Here is a 21,320-nt window from a genome sequence, read left to right on the forward strand (position 1 = left end):
AGCAAACAGAAGCAGAGAAACATTTGGCAATATGATAGTAGTCAATTGATTGGCGTGCCGTTGAGAGAAACAGTATGAGTGAGTGTGTGGAGATAAGAAATATAAGCCACTAATGACCTTGAGTTATCCTGGTGGTCCTGTCCTGGGTTTACAAAAGCATGGAGACCTGAAAAAGGGAACAAGTCATGTGGAGAGCAACAGCCAGTCATTAGGCAGAGAGAAACCTTAAAACAGGCAGCTCTAAATGGGATGTCTCCATCGAATCCCTCTCCTCAGAGCTCGGGGAACACTGTGGAAGAGGCAGGAGAAGGAGTATAAGAACCAGGAAGGATGGAGGACATCAGGAGAGGAAGTCCCTCTAGGAGCAAGGTTCCTGTGAACCCACAGAGACTAAAGCTATAATCACAGGGCATGCATGGGACTGTACCAGGTCCTCTGTGTCTATGTTGTGGCTTTCAGCTTCGTAGTTTTATGGGACTCCTGAGTGTGGGAACCAGTAGGTCTCTGTCTGTTTCTTGGGCCTTCTCTTAGACTCTTTTCCTTACACTGGTTTGCCTGGTCTAACTTCAATATGATGGGTTTTGTTTTACCTTATAATTTCATTTTTGCTCTTTTGTTGTTATCTCTTAGAAGCCTGTTCTTTTCTAATTGGTGAGAGACAGAAATGGATGGGAGAGGGTAGGAACTGGGAGGAGTAGAGGGAGGGAAACTATAATCAGGATGTACTGTATAAAAACCTATGTATTCTCAATAAAAAGGGAGGGAAGACCGTACCAAACAAGAGTAAGGGAGACTTTAAGCTTTCGCTTCTAGAGCAAAGCTTTACTAGAAAGCAAGGAAACCATCGACCCTTTATCTGCATCTCACTCCCCGGCCATTCCTTTCCTGACTTCTTGTGAGTAAATCTAGTCAGACTTTTAGAAATTCCATAGTCCGATGTTGCCTAACTTCTGTTGTTACTGCTACAGACTGTTGATGATGTAACCCTCATCTATACCCCCCCCTCTCTCTCTCTCTCTCTCTCTCTCTCCTCACACTAACCTATATCAAGTAAGGGAGCTCACCAGCTGCATGACTCCATGTCTTTGACTATTGCCTGACCAGCTCCATTTCTCTATTTCCCTTGACCACTGAACATTTACCATACTTCAATGCCCACAGCAATAACATCATTGTTTAATGCTGCTTATGTTCCTAGAACCACGATAATGGGCTTGCTAGGCATGATCTAGCATCATACTTACCACAGTATTATGTATTTTATTTCCAAGTTGGTAGATCAATCAGAAATAACCTGGGGACAAGGTCACGTAGCATCCCTTGGGTCTAGCTGGGGACTTTCTCGCCTCTGTGGCAGCCAGGTCTTAGGGACCTGCACTTAGCATTACAAGAGAAACAGACCAAACCTCAACATGCAGAAATTAAGAAATCTTCTCTAACATTTTATAAATGATGAACCCAGGAATTGAATTTACCTGACTCTGCAGCCCTATCCATGACGTCAAGAATTTAATCAGGTCTCAAGAAGACATGCTATATGCTGAGACAGCCTGGATCATGAAAACAAGAATGCAGCCTGGTGAGTATTTTCATTCCCGGATCTCAGCATGTAATAATTCCCCCCCATACAAGCCACGGGGTCACTGAATAACAAAGGAAGCAGGGACTGCTCCCAAAGACGTTTCAGTCTAGTTGAGAAAAACCAGACAAATTGGTTTGAAACCACGATGAATGACCCAGAGTTGCATACAGTGAGCAGTCAAATGACAGTGCCGACCAGAAATGCTGTTAGGAGGAGAGGGGAAGATATTAAATCAAGCTCAGAGGATCAGAGAAGGTTGCAGAGGAGAATCCTGAGCCAGACCTTGAACAATGGCTCCAATTTCAACCGAAAGAGAAAGGGAAGGGCTACGAATCCAATCAGCCACTAGGAAATGAGGCTGAAATGTTCTTGATGAGAAGACAGGAAGTGAGATGCTCTCGCCATCTGATCTGGACCATAGCAGTTCTTCTCAGTGTGGAGATATCCACAGCCCGGCCAGGGACTGGTTCCCCAAGCTCAGTTAAAGATGCCTAGCTTGATGATGCTTTCATTATCCTCAGAGCTAATGAAAAGCTTCATTTCTGCAAGACATCGCCACATCCAACCGTTAGCCAATCCCAAGTATTCCACAATGTGTATTGCTGGATTTTTCTTATGTGATTCATGAAACCATCAGTTTGAAGGAGTAGACTTAAAACCCGTGAAGTTCCAACACAGTGTTGAACTAAACCCCTTTATAACTCTACTGCTGCCAAATTTACACAGAAGGATGAATTACATATACTCCTGTTTAGATGCTGCGAGATAGATGAGCTTATTAAATTTTCAGAGATGAAGTAAACTTAATTATTGAATTTTTTAAACTTCTTTATTCACCAAACCTTCCAGGATGATAAATGAGCACAGGGTTTCAGAAAAATGTCTTGTAAATGAAAATTTGTCTTTTTGGAAGGAGACATCATGCTCCTGGCTGTAATGAATTATAAGAGTAATAACTATTGTGTCTCTTTTAAGAAATGATAAAATAATGAGATGGTGTCTTTGCTTCGGCCTCTGCTGTGCTGGCTTAGTAAAATGACACACAGGATGATATTTGACTATGCTGGAGAGCGGAGATCTCAAGAGTGATGGGTAACTATGCCTCATAATCACAGGATACTGATGTTCCCAGACATCATCCAACATCATCTTTCTTGGCATTAGTGCTTAAAGAGTGTAATTACAAGTGATAGTGCTACCCACAGTCCTGCGTGGGCTTGCGAATGCTCATCTCGGGCTCATAGAGATGGCGTTATATTTGAGCGTCTGGAAATCTGAATGCATGACTCAACTCTCTCCTCCTTTGCACATAATGTCACAGCCAGCTCAAGCTCTGCTTGTAGTTGGATGTCTACTGCTAACTGCCAGGCAGGGAATATTTATGTGTTTAAATATAGTGAACAAATATTTGTGCCTAAAATGTAATGATCTGGATTTTAATTAATTTGGAAGATAAATGACAATACAAAAGGGTCGGTAAAGTAGAAACTAGTCTAAACAGAAGGGACAATGTGATCACATTTTTTTTTGCCCACTGTAATCATTTCAGGATCTTCCAAACAAGCATTTTATTAATTTTAATATATAACATTGGGTTGATTATACAGCAGAAACATCCAACTGACAGATTGTAGCTGGGGACTGCTAGACAGCCAGGTTTCCAACTCGGGCCAAATGTATTTGTAACTGATTTCAGGGTGACCCATGCAGACATCCATTTGCATGTAGTAAGTCACAGATTGGCTTTAGTAACTTGGCAAAGAAAAAGAAAGCTTTGGGTATTTGTTTGCGTGTTTGTGATGCTCAAGAAGGTCTGAGAAACATCAAAGATTAGAGAAAGAGTGAGAGTAACAGCCCCATGTGACAGCTGTGGAGAGAAGAGGGAGACAAGGAAGAGAGGTGACTCAGGCAGAGGCTGTAAGAGGCATGGCATGACCACTGAAGGATCCGGGCAAGAATGTCAAAGTACTCACAGGTTCAGGCACTGGAAGGACTGCTTTTAGGCAACTTGGGTGATTGCTTCCGCTGATATTTTCCTGGAGAGCAGCCACAGCAAAAACTGGAGGCATGGGTAACCATAGGTTCCTTGTTCCTGTGCATGCGAAGAAAACCAAAACCTTCAGGAGTCTACAACGAGATCTTAAAGAAGCCCACATGATAGACGATAGACAGTAGAGTTAATAAGTCTGTTTCTGATCATTTTTTTCAGCAATGGATGGCTCTTGTATATAATAGAATATAAGGTGCATTTATGAGTATAGCATTAAGTGTCAACATGACATCTAAGCAAACTTTAGCTCCACTAGGCTTACTTGTAAACTGGTCTAAGCAGGAGCCTCTCTGCATGAATATCAGTAGTAGGCATCTCTTTGAGATGCTGAATTCTCTTCTCTGCTGTTATTTTTGTAGGCCATTGTACTTTTTCTATACAATACATGATTAGGTGTTTTTTTTTTTAGTGATCACCTTGGGAAAAGCATCCCATGAGGATGTAAAACATTTCCCTTTTGAAGCTCAATCCATGATTTGATTCTGCACTTCTCATTTACATATGATATCACTGACAGCTCAACTCTGCAAGTAGAAATTTATATCATTAGTTTCAACTACTGTTGTTCATGGTCGTGACAAATTTCAAATGGGTAGCCATGTGTCACTTGGAAAGGACACAGTCTGAAAAATACAATCATAGGTGATTCTTGCTATTGTGGGAACATCATAGGTCATACTTACACAGTCCAGATGCCTTATGACTATGTTATGTCCTAAGGACAGTGTTATATAGGTACTCTGTCATTGATAAAATAACGGTGGGCAGTGTATAACTCTGTATGGCTTTGACTAAACAACTAATCCTGCATGTACAATTTACATGCTGCCGCTCTCTGATTTTAGTTTGCTTACTATAATTTACTAAGATTCTATTTAATAAAAGATTGGATTCTATTTGATCAGATAAGGAAAAGGAAGACTACTTTTGCCCTCAACTTTTCTATTTCTTCTTGTGCTGCAGATTCAAGCCACTGCAATCAGGCACCAAAAAGAAGTAAAAGGCATATAGTTTTGGAACAACTAAAACTCTCTTAATGATAGCCAATATGATCATGGAACACAAAAATTCTAAAACTTTTACCAAAAATCTACTGATACTGATACACATACATAAAATCAGGAAGGTGTCAGAATATCAACTATTATTTAAAATCACCAACTGTACTTCTATATAGAATAAATAAATCATTTTAAATGAAAATTTCAATACACTACTTAATCTGTCACTAAAAATGACATCAAATACTTTGTATTATTTACCTTATTTATTTTTTTAAATTTTGTACATATACTTTATTCAAAATCACCCTCATCACCCTCTCTCATCAAATACTTAAGGCCAAAGTATTCAAATTGACTGAAGTGTGTTATATGCATGTATGGGTATCCAAGAGTAAAACTCTTTCATACTAAATCATATAGTAATAATTTTTTAAACAAAATAAAACATACTTAAAATTTAATTATATATACTTTTATATTATTGAAAACTCCAAAATATTCCTAGAAGAAATTAAGAAGTATAACACATTAACAAGAAGGATTCAACATTATCAGTCATCAAATAGCTTGAAGACTACTCCATCTCTAAATTCCCCCAACCTAGGTTGGGACCACTCTGTTGAGACAACTAAGCTAGACTGCTGTCTTCCATCTTCTCTAGCAAGTCCTGGTTTTTGTTTGTCTAGCATGATTCTTGTTTTGTTTTTCTATGCCTTTATTTAGGTGTTCATCCCAAAGCATCTCCTATACTTCAGGTACCTTATTTCCTCCACTGAGTCACCTTCCTGGAAATCCCCATTTGTGGTAAAATCAAGGTATAAAAATTACAAATTAATATGATAAAACCATTTTCTAATTCAAAAAGCCTAAGTTTACATAGAACTTTTGGTCATAGGACAAATCATTTGTGACTTTTTTTTTTGTTGGGGGTGGGGGGAATAAGATCTAAGGAACACTTAGTGTCCTGACCTGGCATGATAGTCAACAAGGCCCCTGGACCACCTAGGAGAGAATGGGGGACAAGAGATGCAAGAGACAGACAGCAGGACAGAATTCTGATCAAGCTATCAAATTTTATTCTTTTACACACCACAATATAAAGGAAAGCAAGCCGGATGTAGGGGGCAAGCATTGTCTCCGGGAAACAGTCTCTCAGGGGCTAAACATTGTCTTTAGGGAGTAGTCTCTCAGAATTGTCTCTCAAAATCTCATGGGAAAGCTGGCTGGATTTCAAGGTAGCTGGCTAACTAAAACAATCACCACAAGGAGGTGAAGTGGAAAGAGATTGCTATAGTAACCTAACTGCAGATGAGCTCTGTATGTTCTAACCAACTCAGGTAAGCTCTGTATGTGCTGACACCTTGCAACTTGGCTAACCTGAGAGCTGATATTTTTCCTTCTAAAAGCAGGCTTGAGCATGTAAGATGACTGAAAGGAGGAGTTTTTGAGATCTATGTGAGAATGCCTCCTGGCAACTTAGTCTTCCATATTCCTGTCCCAACACAATTCATAGTATGCTTCTATGAGTTTTTAAAGAGAGAGCTGATGTGAGGCCAATTTCAAGTATTGGAGAGGACACCTGAAAGGTTACTTCCATGAGTATTCATATAATAGCAAATAAAAGATGGTTCATCAGTTAAGAGCACTGACTGCTCTCCTAAAGGACCAGTGTTCAGTTCCTAACATTCATGAGAAGGCCCCCAATCATCTGTGACTCTAGTTCCAGGAGAACCAATACCCTCTTCTGGTCTCTTCAGATATTCCATCACATGTGGGATAAAACACCCACAAACACTTTAAAAATTAAGTGAAAAATCATAATAATAAAGAATGCACACAACTCTACTAAAGCAATTAGCTTCTACACACATACTGAGTCCCTCTAAAGAATGTTTGTCAACCGCCAGCCCATGACAATGCCTTGAGATACATCACTTTCCCTAGCATGACCAAAAGCACCCACAGTTCCTCCTCTTTAAGATGTCGTGCCTCCCTTATCTCCATTTCAACTGGGGTCAGAATATTAACTATCACATGAACTCACCAACTGCACTTCTATATTATATCAGTAAACCATTTTAAATGAAATTTTCAATAAACTGCTTCACCTGGTACTTAAAATGGCATCAAATACTTTGTATTTATTTACCTTATTTATTTTTTAAATTTTTCATATATTTGATATATATATATATCAAAATCACCCTCATCATCCTCTCCTATCAAACACTTAAAGCAAAAGTATTCAAAGTGATTGGAGTTTTCTAGAAAACTTTTCTTGAAAAGTATTTTAGTTTCCAATAGAACCAGAGAGAGAGAGAGAGAGAGAGAGAGAGAGAGAGAGAGAGAGATTAGTTCTCATTCTCATTATTCATTTTTTGTAAAATATAATAATCTTGGCAGTGTAATGTGATGATATTATTTATACAGACAAAATTAATATTTTAAATATTACATTATAGTTCATCAATAATTTTCACACATGATTATAAACATGTAGGTAAGGAGTTTACTAATACCCCAAATGTAATAGCAATCATGGTGTCCACTGAGGAAAGAAGAGGAAAAAACATTTCAGTCCATGCCAAGCTGATACTGAGAGGAAGAGTCAGAAGCCAATCCATCCACGTGGATTGTTCAACTCTGAAATGAGTATTATCTAAAGATTTTTGCTGAAATATTTTTTAAAGCTGAAAGGGAGAAGATGGTGTAACAATGAAGAACAAGAGGTGGGCGTGTGTGGAGGCAGACACCCACAGAATGAGCTATGATGTCTTCTAGATTAAAGCCATCCCCGCCTACCAGTACTTCAGAGACTATTTAAATGCTGGAACAGCAGAGAAGAAGCCCAGAATTCATTCCCTGAATTTCTTTTCTTTTTTTTTTTTTGTAGATATATTTTTTTTCTTTTCTAAATTCTTTGTTTACATTCCAAATGCTTTCCCTTTCTCAGTTCCCCGCTTCCCCATATGTCCCATAAGTCCTTTTCTTTCCATCCATTCTACAATCATTCCCCCTCCTTTTTCTCTGTCCTGGTACTCCCCTACAATGCTGGATCAAGCCTTTCCAGGATCAGGGCCCTCTTCTTCCTTCTTCATGGGAATCGTTTGATATGCTAATTGTGTCTTCAATATTCAGAGCTTCTGGGTTAATTAATATCCACTTATCAATGATTGCATTCCGTATGAATTCTTTTGTAATTGAGTTACCTTGCTTAGGATGATATTTTCCAGTTCCAACCATTTACCTAAAAAATTCATGAATTCATTGTTTTTAATTGCTGAGTAGTATTCCATTGTGTAAATATACCACATTTTCTGTATCCATTCCTCACTGAGGGACATCTGGGTTCTTTCCATCTTCTGGCTTTAATAAATAAGGCTGCTATGAACATAGTGGAGCATGTGTCCTTATTGCATGCCGGGGAATCCTCTGAGTATGTGCCCAGGAGAGGTATGGAAGTGTCATGTCCAGTTTTCCGAGGAACCGCCAGACTGATTTCCATAGTGCTTGTACCATCTTACAGTCCCACCAACAGTGGAGGAGTGTTCCTCTTTCTCCACTTCCTCGCCAACACCTGCTGTCTCCTGAGTTTTTAACCTTAGCCATTCTGACTGGTGTGAGGTGAAATCTCAGGGTCGTTTTGATTTGCATCTTTGACAAAGGAGCTGAAAACATCCAGTGGAAAAAAAGATAGCCTTTTCAACAAATGGTGCTGGCTTAATTGGAGGTCAGCATGAAGAAGAATGCGAATTGATCCATTCTTATCTCCTTGTACTAAGCTCAACTCCAAGTGGATCAAGGACCTCCATGTAAAACCAGACACACTGAAACTAATAGAAAAGAAACTGGGGAAGACCCTTGAGGACATGGGCACAGGGGAAAAGTTCCTGAATAGAACACCAATAGCTTATGCTCTAAGATCAAGAATTGACAAATGGGAACTCTTAAAATTGCAGTTTCTGTAAGGCAAAGGACACTGTCAAAAGGACAAAACAGCAACCAACAAATTGGGAAAAGATTTTCACCAACCCTACATCTGATAGAGGGCTAATATCCAATATATACTAAGAACTCAAGAAGTTAGACCCCCCAGAGAACCAAATAACCCTATTAAAAATGGGGTACAGATCCAAACAAAGAATTTTCACCTGAAGAAATTCGGATGGCTGAGAAGCACATTCCCTGAATTTCTCTCGCTAGACCATTGAGCACAATAAAGACACCTTAATATCCCAGGGTGATCTTGTTAACAACAAATAGAATATTTAAAGAATATATTATAAAATGAATAAAATTGGCAATATTGCAGCTTTCTTTAATCTACCTTCTGAATCATAATATGGAGGCTTTGTACTTTAGGTTAACCAGCCATGTACCTTTGAGGTCGGTCATTTATGTTTCTCATTAATTTCAGTGTTGCTTTGCATTATATTCAGAAGACAATAAAACAAACAAATTCACTTCGTGCTTTGAAATAGCTGCTTGGATCTTTCTACTTTCTCTGCACAAATAGCTTTGCTGCTTTATACCTTCATTTGGTGGGATTTCAATAAGACATCTAAGTTGTTAAAAAAAAAGATTGTCAGACATGTTTTCTTTGATTCAATATTGAATGAAACTAAAAATGCACCAATTGAGTCTTGTATTTGTCTCATATTTTCTAGACTATGAGAATATGGAATGTGAAAATATCAGATGTTTTAAAATAAAAAGTCATATCCCGAAGTAGCTTCTATCTGCTTCATGATAATTCTGCCATCTCTCGTGTTGTTTTAGAGAGTTGTGGTTAAAAAAATAATAATAATAACAGTAAACTATTTCCCCTGTGGTGCTATAGCACTGAGCAATATCTCATGGCCTACAAATGCTCTTAAGAAGTTAGTAGTAGGTTCTGGGTAAGATAGAAAATAGAACTTGCACTTGTGACTACTGAAAAGAAAACTTGGGAAGACTAGACTTTGTTGCAAAGTGAGAAGGACAGGAAGTGTTTCCAGGGTTCACAAAAGCACAGAGAGGATGCTTAAGAGATCTGGGTAAAGGACAGATAACACAGAAGGGAGCCAAGCTGAGCGTAGCTGCTGCTTCGTGGCTCACTGCAGAGAGAAGCTTTCCGGAAAAGCAAGCCACTTAGGTTTGGTATAAAGAACCAGACCTTCTAGATCTCTGTACAAAGCCAAACCCCACCCCCTCGAAGACTCAAAACTCACTGTGGGTTTGGCAATATGGTAGTTCTCTGGTGATAGGTTGGCAGTTGAACAGAAGCCCCGCTTTGTCACTATGACTTGGAAAGCAGGAACTGGGTGCCATTTTCCAGTCTATTTCATGCAACTGAGCTACTGTAGGATTTGTCGGGTGCAGTTGACAGCAACCACAAGAAAGCAGGCTGAAGTTTAATCTACCACAATGCCAGGATAATCACGACCTGGTACCGGTTGAGCCTAGGAGGGTCAGGCAGTGACAAGCTGAGAAGTGAAGAGGGCAGGCCGGTCCAGCTCAGCCAAGTGCACTGGGAAAAGCCATCTCACCTTCCAATGCTCGCAAAGCTAGCCACGCCAAAATAACCCTGGAGTTGAATAGGCCTGAGACTGAGGTCAGCGTGAAGGTCAGGCCTTGGAGCCACCTCTTTTCTCTGCTGTTCACTACGGTCACGTCCAAAATCCTGAAGTACCAGCAGTCTTCTTTCTTCTTATTACTTTTATTACATATTTTCTTTATTTACATTTCAAATGTAATACCCTTTCCTTATTTCCCCTTCGAAAGCCCCCTGTCCCATCCCCCCTCCCCCTGCTCACTAACCCACCCACTCCTGCTTCCCTATCCTGGCATCCCCCTACACTAGGGCAACTAGCCTTCACAGGACCAAGGGCCTCTCCTCTCATTGATGTCTGACAAGACCATTATCTCTTATGTATGTGGCTGGAGACATGGGTACCTCCATGTGTGCTCTTTGGTTGGTAGTTTAGTTCCTGAGAATTCTTGGGGTACTTGTTTGTTCATATTGTTGTTCCTCCTGTGAAACTGCAAACCCCTTCAGCTCTTTGGGTCCTTTCTCTAGTTCCTCCATTAGGGACCCTGCACTCAGTCCAATGGTTGGCTGAGAGCATCTCCCTCTGTATTTGTCAGGCACTAAGAGAGTCTCTCAGGAGACAGCTATATCAGGCTCCTGTCAACAATAACTTCTTGGCACCCACAATAGTGTCTGGGTTTGGTAACTGGTGGAGCATTCTCTAGAAGGCCTTTCCTTCAGTTTCTGCTCCAGACTGTCTCTGTGTCTCCTCCCATGGGTATTTTTTCCCTCTTCTAAGAAGGACCAAAGTAGCCACACTTTTGTCTTCCTTCTTCTCGAGATTCATGTAGTCTGTGAATTGTATCTTGGGTATTACTAGCTTCTGGGCTAATATTCATGTATCAGTGAGTATATAGCATGTGTGTTCTTTTGTGATTGGGTTACCTCATTCAGCATATTTTCTAGTTCCAATCATTTCCCTAAGAATTTCATGAATTCATTGTTTTTTATAGCTGAGTAGTACTCCATTGTGTAAATGTACCACATTTTCTTTATGCATTCCTCTGTTGAGGGACATCTGCATTCTTTCAAGCTTCTGGCTATCATAAATAAGGATGCTATGAACATAGTTGAGCATATGTCGAGCAAGTGTCCTTATTACATATTGGAGCATCTTCTGGGTATATGCCCAGAAGCCATTTGTTGAAAATGCTGTCCTTTTTCCACTGGATGGTTTTAGCTCCTTTGTCAAAGATCAAGTGACCATAGGTGTGTGGGTTCATTTCTGGGTCTTCAATTCTATTCCATTGATCTACCTACCTGTCACTGTACCAATACTATGCAGTTTTTATAAAGATTGCTCTGTAGTATAGCTTGAAGTCAGAGATGGTGATTCCACCAGAAGTTCTTTTATTGTTGAGGATAGTTTTCATTCTCCTGGGTTTTTTGTTATTACAGATGGATTTGGAAATTGCCCTTCCTATCATTATGAAGAATTGGATTGGAATTTTGATGGGGATTGCATTGAATCTGTAGATTGCTTTAGGCAAGATGGCCATTTTTACTATATTAATCCTGCCAATTCATGAGAATGGGAGATCTTTCCATCTTCTGAGATCTTCTTCAATGTCTTTCTTCAAAGACTTGAAGTTCTTGTCATACAGATCTTTCACTTGCTTAGTTAGAGTCACCCCAAGGTATGGAATATTATTTGTGACTATTGTGACAGGTGTTGTTTCCCTGATTTTTTTCTCAACCTCTTTATCCTTTGAGTAGAGGAAGGCCACTGATTTGTTTGAGTTAATTTTATATCCAGCCACTTTGCTGAAGTTGTTTATCAGGTTTAGCAGTCTTCTTGACATGCACAGTTGCATCTCCTAGGTGGAAGGACTTATACCTCAGTGTTGAGATTCTGAAGTGTGAGAATCTGAAGACAGCTCCTCTGTCTGTACAGCCACAGGGTGGTTGCTTCCCATACCCCCAGGCACCCCTAGGAGACGCCCTTAGGTAAGACATAAATCCCCTCAGAGGATGTAAGATGAAAGAGGCCACAGACTACACAAAGGAGTGTAGCACAACACCCATTTACCCAAAGAAGGGAAGCAAGATCTAGTAGACAGTACCTACTGGTCCAAAACATAGTCAAAAAAGTATAAACCACCGAAAGACAAGTTTTCACAAGTTCAATGGCCCCTTGCCTGGTATAAATTGCTAGGCTCCAATTTTCTGCAAACTAGAAATAAGGTCATTTTGTTTTATATTTTTGGCCATTCCCTTTACTACTCTTTTTAAATGGTATTTTTAATTTACTACATTTTTAAGATTACTTAATTATTTTTAATCTCCCTATAATTTACCCACCCCCTCTTTCCTTTACTCTGCTTTCGGTCACATTTTTGACATTTCTTTATTGACTTTAAACCTCACGTTTCAATAAACTGTCATTCAACTCTTACATTTATCTAATACTGTTTTGAAATGCCTTAATATTAGGAAATTATTTGGTTTTTCCTTCTTTTTCATCATCTTTTTCAGATCTTCTACTTTTCTGTCTTCCCTGCCATAGTATATCTCGCTAGTGGTCTTTTTCTTTTTGTTTACATTGACTTGTTTTTTCTTCGAATGAACTCCAGAAGGTTCTTAATGGATTTTTTAAAACTAATATTTTAGAAAAAGTTGAAAATGTAGAGGAAATGGATGAATTTCTAGACATATTTGACCTACAAAAATTAAGTTAGGGACTGAAGGGATGGGTCAACAAATGAGAGATCTTTTCACCCAAGTCTGATAACAAGCTCAGATTCACATGGTGAAGAGAGAACCACTCGCTTTAACTTGTCCTCTGCCCTCACCTGCCCATGCAGAGCTGGGGGGGGGGGGGAAGGGGCAGGGGGAGGGGCACTGTTGAAAGTATAAAAGGAAACAAGAGAGAGGAGAAGACTATGAGGTTTGTTATTGTTTTGTTTGTTTGTTTGTTTGTTTGGGGATTTTTTTGTAACAGGAGGAATGAGAAAAGAGAATAATGTAATATATGTGTAGTGGAGGTAAAAGATGGTGTCTCTACCAGGAGGTGAACACAAATGGATCTTGATGAGTTGGAGCCAGCCTGCTCTACCTAGTGAGTTTCAGACCAGCCATAGCTACCCACCAAATCCCTGTCTCTAAATTAATTAGTTAATTAATGAATGAACTAAAAGAAAGAAGATGAGGAGACCATTTGGGAAGAAGATAGCCAGCAAGAAAGGGGCAGGGGAGAAGCAGGGTAGAGTTTTAGAATAAAATTAATAAGAATCAAGTATAATGTGTGCATATGAAAATGTGGTGATCAAACACATTATTTTGCATTACATCTTAATATTTTTAATATCTCTCTCTCTCTCTCTCTCTCTCTCTCTCTCTCTCTCTCACACACACACACACACACACACACACACACACACACAAACACACACACACCCATTATCACTATAGCCGACCACTAAAAGTGGCCCAGTTTGGGCTGAGGGGCCAAGCATACAGTGTAGCCTTCTATCGTGGCATGAATTGTCACTTGCTAGTAAAATAAATAAACGTATCAACGTCAGCAGTAGTGAGCAGCGTCAGGAGTCAGTGTGGTGGTTCTATGAAAGAGAGATAGGAGATTGGACTAGAAGTAGAGACCTCCAATGGTACCTACGAAAGGAGTTGTCCTAGTGTAGGAGATTGGATTAGAAGTGGAGACCTCCAATGGTACCTACGAAAGGAGGTGTCCTACTGCAGTAGGTTCAGAGGAAGGACGGGGCTGAGATATGGCGAGTCCTGGCCGATCACCCGGGAAAGACGCTCTTGCATCTCTCCCAGCTGCACTGCTTCCCCACAAAGCAAGACAACACTGATAGAGGGCTGAGTGAGGCTTCAAGAAACTGCAGGATTCCATCAGGAAGGGTGAAGGAAGTAATTGTGTTCGCCATATATTCATGTGATCAAGAATTACAAAACCTACTTGGTAATATTGTCTTCAGAAGTATTGGGAAGAGGGCAACACAAAAGTTTTTCAGTCTGATGAAGGAATGGGAAGTGGATACAGTGAAGTTTATAGCCAATAAGTAAGTAGCAAAATAAGGGAACAGCTGAGCTAAATAGATGACCGGCAAGTGCATATGCTAGGGTTAAAAACTCTATTAAAAAACATATTATATGAAAAAGTAGAAAAGAAAAAGTAAAAAAGAAAATCCACTGTGGGAAATTTACATATGACCTCGGCAAAATCAAAGCAGACAAGAAAATGTAAAAAAAAAAAAATAGTAACAATACAGAGACATCTTATTCAGTATACAAAAATTATCAAAGGAAAATGTAATGTCAGATGTTGACTGATTTCCTTGGTACATGGAAGACGAGTCTTAAGACATAGGAGTTAAATCCCCCTGCATTCTTGGAGATTTCCAATATACTCAAGCCAAGGAGTTCTCATTTGCTTAACTGCTCTTTTTCACTATTCTTTAAGATATTAAAAAGTAACTATGGCCCACTTCAGATTGCTTTGGCAGTGGGATGCATATGCATAATACAGTTTCATAAAACTTTGAATTCAAATTACATTTCTCTTTACATACATAGCCTACCTTTATTTAAATACATTTATTTTAATTTCACCCCTCAGCAGTTCAGTTGTTCAAATAATTCATGCATAGATTGCTTAAATTTAAGCTCTTTGTATGGGAGTAAGGTAAATGGTTAGCACAAATTATATTTACAATAACACAGGGCATCTGGGGGACTTCTTTGAATTGAGCGCATTTTAACTAGGTTTCTCGGGGCCTGTGGGTAGAAAAGCAAGGCTCATTTCGGTGTTTTGAAGCAACTAAGTCCCTGTGTACAGAAGGAAGCAAAATGCTTAAAATTGATGGCTGGATTCTGCTCACCCAGTGCCCTTAGTAGGGCCTGTCCTCAACACCTCCTACAACAATGCCTTCCCATGGGAATATGCTGAGCTGAAGTGCCCAGGGACAACATATCAAGCAGGGTTTGGTTAGAAATGCAAAATGCACTATAGGCATTTGACTTTACAAATATGAGCCCTGGATGAACGGAGAGGATGCTGTTTTGGGGTCTTGTGCTCTACTCTGAAGCCTACATAGGTAAGACAGGCTCTAACAGGAGAAGTAAAAGATGACTATAAGCTTGTAGGCAGGGGATAGCACACACCAGAAGTTACGAGGTTGAGGTGGCCATCTAGAAGCTTCTAGAATGTTCAGGAATGTCCTCTATGAATGTGGGATCTCCTTATCATCTCACTTCATACACACCTAGACAGGAAGCTTAAGGAAGATGCCATCAGAGACATGTTTTAGCTCACAGTATCAGGGGATAGTTGTTGAACTTAGCACAAGTCGATTCCATGAGTACTCAAGCAAAACCTATGTTTGGAATAAGCTGCTCCTGGCAGTGTACAGTACAAAGAAAGGAGAAGGGATGGAGTATGAGAAACTGTTGTAACTGGTTTGGTGGTAAGGGAAACAGAACGTGGGGTGGTAAAGGGTAATGAAAGTCAAATGGTTTCTGCTTTGTGTTTCAGGGAGAAGAGATGCAATGTGATAGTTACATGCTTATGTATATAGCAGGAAGCATAAACTGATACTCCAGGATGGAGAAAAGCCATCTGCAAGGACAAAGCACTTAGAAAGGTCAGGGGGTTGCAATTCCTTAGGAAGAACATTATCAACCAACCAGAACCCCCAGGATTAAACAACCAACCAAAGAGTACACTTGGAGGGACCCATGGCTCCAGCTACATATGTAGCAGAGGATGGCTTTATCTGGCATCAGTGGAAGGAGAGGCCCCTCCTCCTGTGGAGGATGCTGCAGCATAGGGGAATGCTAGAGGGGGAAGGTAGGAGTGGGGGTGGGGTGGGGTGGGTGGAGGGGCACAGCCATGGAGGCAAAGGAGAGGGGGGATGGGATGGTGAGTTTACAGAGGAGAGACCGGAAGGGCGTCAACATTTGAAATGTAAATAAATAAAATAATCAATTATTAAATAAAAAGGAAGGTCAGAGGATAGGACCAGGTGCCCAAGCAGAGAGCTTAGCTTATGAGAGAACAGTAACAACCTCCGTGACAGAGGAGAGACAGGAAGCTGAGGGTGGGCAGCAGGACTGCTCAGCCCACAACTTAGTGGCCCTAAGCAGAGCCCGTGTGCCTCAGCACCTGTACAGTGCTGACCCTGGGCAGCCACTCAGGACGGGTTCACAAGTAAGGCCAGAAGGCAAAGGTAGAGAGAATGAGAAATAACCGAGAAAAGTGTATCATCATTTCCTGAGGACTCCATGAAAGCTCCATTCAGGAAGGGACCATCTACCCTAACGATTAAGGCATCACGCAAATGACATTTGTAAGAACTAAACAGCCAAGAGAATACAGTAAATCCTGGTAAAAAGAGAACATGTCATAGTTTGGTATTAAGCCAATTTCAAATCCAATCTCAAAGCACGTACTTCAAAATATAGATTTTTTTAAAAAATTCTCACATTAGTATTACTCAAAAGCAAGTGTGATTTAGGATCACTTTTCAATACCCTGTTTATTTTATTTTGGGAGGATCGAAAACAACCGAAATTGTCATTTGTTCCCCTGGTTTTTTCTCTCCTAGTTCTCCTGCCTCTCCTGGTACCTTCATTTAAAACCCGCCTCACAGGTGCTGTCAGATCACTAGGTTACAGCTTGAAGTGCAAAAGCAAATAATGAACAGTTCCTTTTTGTTAAAAGGGAGACTACATCCCCCTTGACTGCATGTGATGACAGCAGAGACAATGGAACTGGTTAGAATTTTCCCTCAGGGTATCTGTCTCTAATATGGAATAGACTCTTTGATCTCTTTTTTTTTTTTTTTGAAAGCGTGTCTGTTCTTTTTTTTTTAGCTTTCAATTTTTTTTATTCGATATAATTTTTTATTTACATTTCAAATGATTTCCCCTTTCCTAGCCCCCCACTCCCCGAAAGTCCCATAAGCCCCCTTCTCTCTCCCTGTCCTCCCACCCACCCCTTCCCACTTCCCCATTCTGGTTTTGCCGAATACTGTTTCACTGAGTCTTTCCAGAACAAGGGGCCACTCCTCCTTTCTTCTTGTACCTCATTTGATGTGTGGATTATGTTTTGGGTATTCCAGTTTTCTAGGTTAATATCCACTTATTAGTGAGTGCATACCATGATTCACCTTTTGAGTCTGGGTTACCTCACTTAGTATGATGTTCTCTAGCTCCATCCATTTGCCTAATTTCATGAATTCATTGTTTCTAATGGCTGAATAGTACTCCATTGTGTAGATATACCACATTTTTTGCATCCACTCTTCTGTTGAGGGATACCTGGGTTCTTTCCAGCATCTGGCAATTATAAATAGGGCTGCTATGAACATAGTAGAGCATGTATCCTTATTACATGGTGGGGAATCCTCTGGGTATATGCCCAGGAGTGGTATAGCAGGATCTTCTGGAAGTGAGGTGCCCAGTTTTCTGATTTCCAGAGTGGTTGTACCAATTTGCAACCCCACCAGCAGTGGAGGAGTGTTCCTCTTTCTCCACACCCTCTCCAACACCTGCTGTCTCCTGAATTTTTAATCTTAGCCATTCTGACTGGTGTAAGGTGAAATCTCAGGGTTGTTTTGATTTGCATTTCCCTAATGACTAATGAAGTTGAGCATTTTTTAAGATGCTTCTCCGCCATCCGAAGTTCTTCAGGTGAGAATTCTTTGTTTAACTCTGTACCCCATTTTTTAATAGGGTTGTTTGGTTTTCTGGAGTCTAACTTCTTGAGTTCTTTATATATATTGGATATTAGCCCTCTATCTGATGTAGGATTGGTGAAGATCTTTTCCCAATTTGTTGGTTGCCGATTTGTCTTCTTGATGGTGTCCTTTGCCTTACTTCATCTGGAACAACAAAAAAACCCAGGATAGCTAAAACTATTCTCAGCAACAAAAGAAAGTCTGGGGGAATCAGTATCCCTGACCTCAAGCAATACTACAGAGCAATAGTGTTAAAAACTGCATGGTATTGGTACAGTGACAGGCAGGAGGATCAATGGAACAGGATTGAAGATCCAGAAATGAACCCACACACCTATGGCCACTTGATCCTCGACAAAGAGGCTGAAAACATCCAATGGAAAAAAGATAGCCTTTTCAACAAATGGTGCTGGGTCAACTGGAGGGCAGCATGCAGAAGAATGCGAATTGATCCATCCTTGTCTCCTTGTACTAAGCTCAAATCCAAATGGATCAAGGACCTCCACATAAAGCCAGACACTCTGAAGCTAATAGAAAAGAAACTGGGGAAGACCCTTGAGGACATCGGTACAGGGAGAAAGTTTATGAACAGAACACCAATAGCATATGCTCTAAGATCAAGAATTGACAAATGGGACCTCATAAAATTACAAAGTTTCTGTAAGACTCTTTGATCTCTAATGCTGTTACTTAATAAGCAATCTCAAGCCTAGCCTGCTGCTCCTAGAAACTGGGAATGTTGAAATCCCAGCCCCAAACACTTTCTTGTTCTCCCTAGAGCAGGGACCAGGCAACCAGGCGTCTTTAGCATAATTTAGCATCAATCTCTGACTGCCTTGGGAGGGCATCAGCCCTTACTGCTCTGTGGTCCTCTCCACCTGGCTCTTGCCTAAAACCCTTTCGCTGAATATCTCCTTGTTAGCTATTTCACAAGTCAGGAATCCTGTTGTTTCCTAAGCGTGTTAAATCATGTGAATCCCCTGGTATGCTCATAAAATATATGATTCTCTCAGAATCCTCCCTTGGATGTCATGAATCGATAGGTCTGGGACGGAGCCCAGGCTGCTCCATTAAAATGTAAATGCCTCAAAGCAGATATGAGAACTCGGGGCTGCTGTTTTATTCATTTCGTTTGTTTATTTCTCTCCTCTTTCAGGGAATCGGAGGGTGCGAGCCACAAAGTGGCCTGAGAGAAACTTTGCCAGCTTCGTGGTGTGAGGATCATTATCCCAAGCTGTCTGTCACGACTCAGCTGGGTAACCATAGAAACACTGAGCCCCACTCCTAACACACCTGCACTGTAAGAGCTCCGGGGTCCACGGCCCCAAGGAGCCCTGTCCTGAGCAAATGCCAGAGGGAGACAGTCCTGTCTGCCATCTGTTAAAGGGTGAGTTGTATGCCCATGAAAGCTGAATGTCCTAACTCCTCCTATTATAGAATGTGACCTTATTGTGAACAGAAGGGGTCCCCTCTATACAGCGATGTGTTCCCATCCTCTCCTGCTCTTCCTTTCTTCTTCTTAATAATCCATCAAGCTGATGTGCTAACAGGGGAAGGACTATCCATTGAAACACCGTGAACCTGACGCCATACCCTTAAAAGGGATACAGACTCTCTGTCCCGAAGCTCCTCGGTTAGGGGTCATGACTTCTCCCTACTCACTGACAAAATGTTGACAGCTTTGAACTCAGACAAACACAGATGCTGTCAGTTTATGAATGCAGTGGCCCTGACATGTCTAGAAGGAACTGTTTGGCTCTAGTTCTCTCAATCTCTGGTTCTTAAAATCTTTCCACTCCCTCTTCTGCAGTTTTCTTAACTAGCCTGCTTCTTTTTGTCCTTATCTATCAGAGGAGGACAACTTTAAGTATCGATAACATCGTGTGTGTGTGTGTGTGTGTGTGTGTGTGTGTGTGTGTGTGTGTGATATTCATATAGCGATTTACTAAAATAGTATGTGCAATTGATAGCCCATTGCCAATTCTGAACTCATTAGGTATAGAATCTAGATAATGGATCTAGATCAAACTGAAATGTGAGGAATTTTCTTTATTGGGTTCATTGAGAAAGAAAGAGGTTCCCTGAGTATGGGCTGCACCACTTCATAGGCTGGGTCCTGAACTGATGGATGGACTGAGAAAGTCCATGCATGCGATTATGTCTGTCTGGTCCTGACCTGGATGTAATATGATGGCTTCAAGTTCCCGCTGCTGACTCCCCATAAGGTTGGACTCTAACCAGGAATTTTCAGGGAAAATAAACCCTTTTCCCCCTAATCTGCTAAAGATACTTTATCAACGCGATATAAAATAAACTGGGACACATATAAACTGCAATTAACATGGTGTCCGCTATACGGCAAGACTGAGAAAATGTTAGCGATTTCATTATCATACATAGCATATGGGATATATTTGCTCACCCTTATCTCTATGCACATATCTTACCATTATTATCATGGCTACAGTCTTCCTTATTATCAAGTCTTATATTTGGAAGGCATTATGGATGCTTAAAGTATATGGAATGATCCCTCGTTGGATATAAACAGGATGAAACAGAATGCTTGATAGCATAAAAGAAAGAAAAACAGAAAATTAAGAAACATTAAGGAAGCACTTATCCCAAACCACCCAAAAATGAATACCAACTCTAACAAATATAGGCATTTTCATCCACCTAGAACTCCAGAATACGATCTTATCTGGAAATAGGTTTTTTTATTTTTTTAAAGAAATTATTTGAGAGATGGTAACTTTGTATTCAGCCACACCCTTCATGTTATATGATTGACATTTTATGTATCTGATCATAAAGAGGCAAATATTCTTCTCCTTAGTTATAAAATCATAAAAATGGAGAGTGGAGATTTAAATACAGAAGGTCATTATTTAAATAAAATGGATAGAAGTTTTTTTAGTTAATAAAAACTATAATCAAATGTTAAGTCCAATTCTTATAATTAAACATTAAGTGGAATAAATTGATAATATAGTGGATGTACCACAAATTTAATAATACTATAAATACTGCAAGTCTTGGCCTTCCTATAACAACTTATTCCAATATTTCCCTCCCTCTGTACATGTTTTTTTTATGTATGAGTGGCCCTGGGTGTGTGGATGTGTACACTCACTAACTGAATTGGAGGGAAGTTAGGCCCCACCCTAACACAGTGAAACCTCATCTTACTTAGTGACATTGGTAAAGACTCTGTGTTCGAGTAAGATCACATTCTGATGTTCCGATCAGCACTATTCGACATTACACTACACTGAAGTCTCAAAAACAAACCAAATCTAGAAAACACTCTCGCCACTCTTCTTAGCCATGACAGGGTAAAGCAGAAAAGACCAAAACTTTGACATGTTGGGCTTTTTCTCCTGAAATATTCCCAAGGCAAATGAAAAAG

This window comes from Apodemus sylvaticus, chromosome 18, assembly GCF_947179515.1.
Source record: "Apodemus sylvaticus chromosome 18, mApoSyl1.1, whole genome shotgun sequence".
In the NCBI taxonomy this organism is placed as follows: Eukaryota; Metazoa; Chordata; class Mammalia; order Rodentia; family Muridae; genus Apodemus; species Apodemus sylvaticus.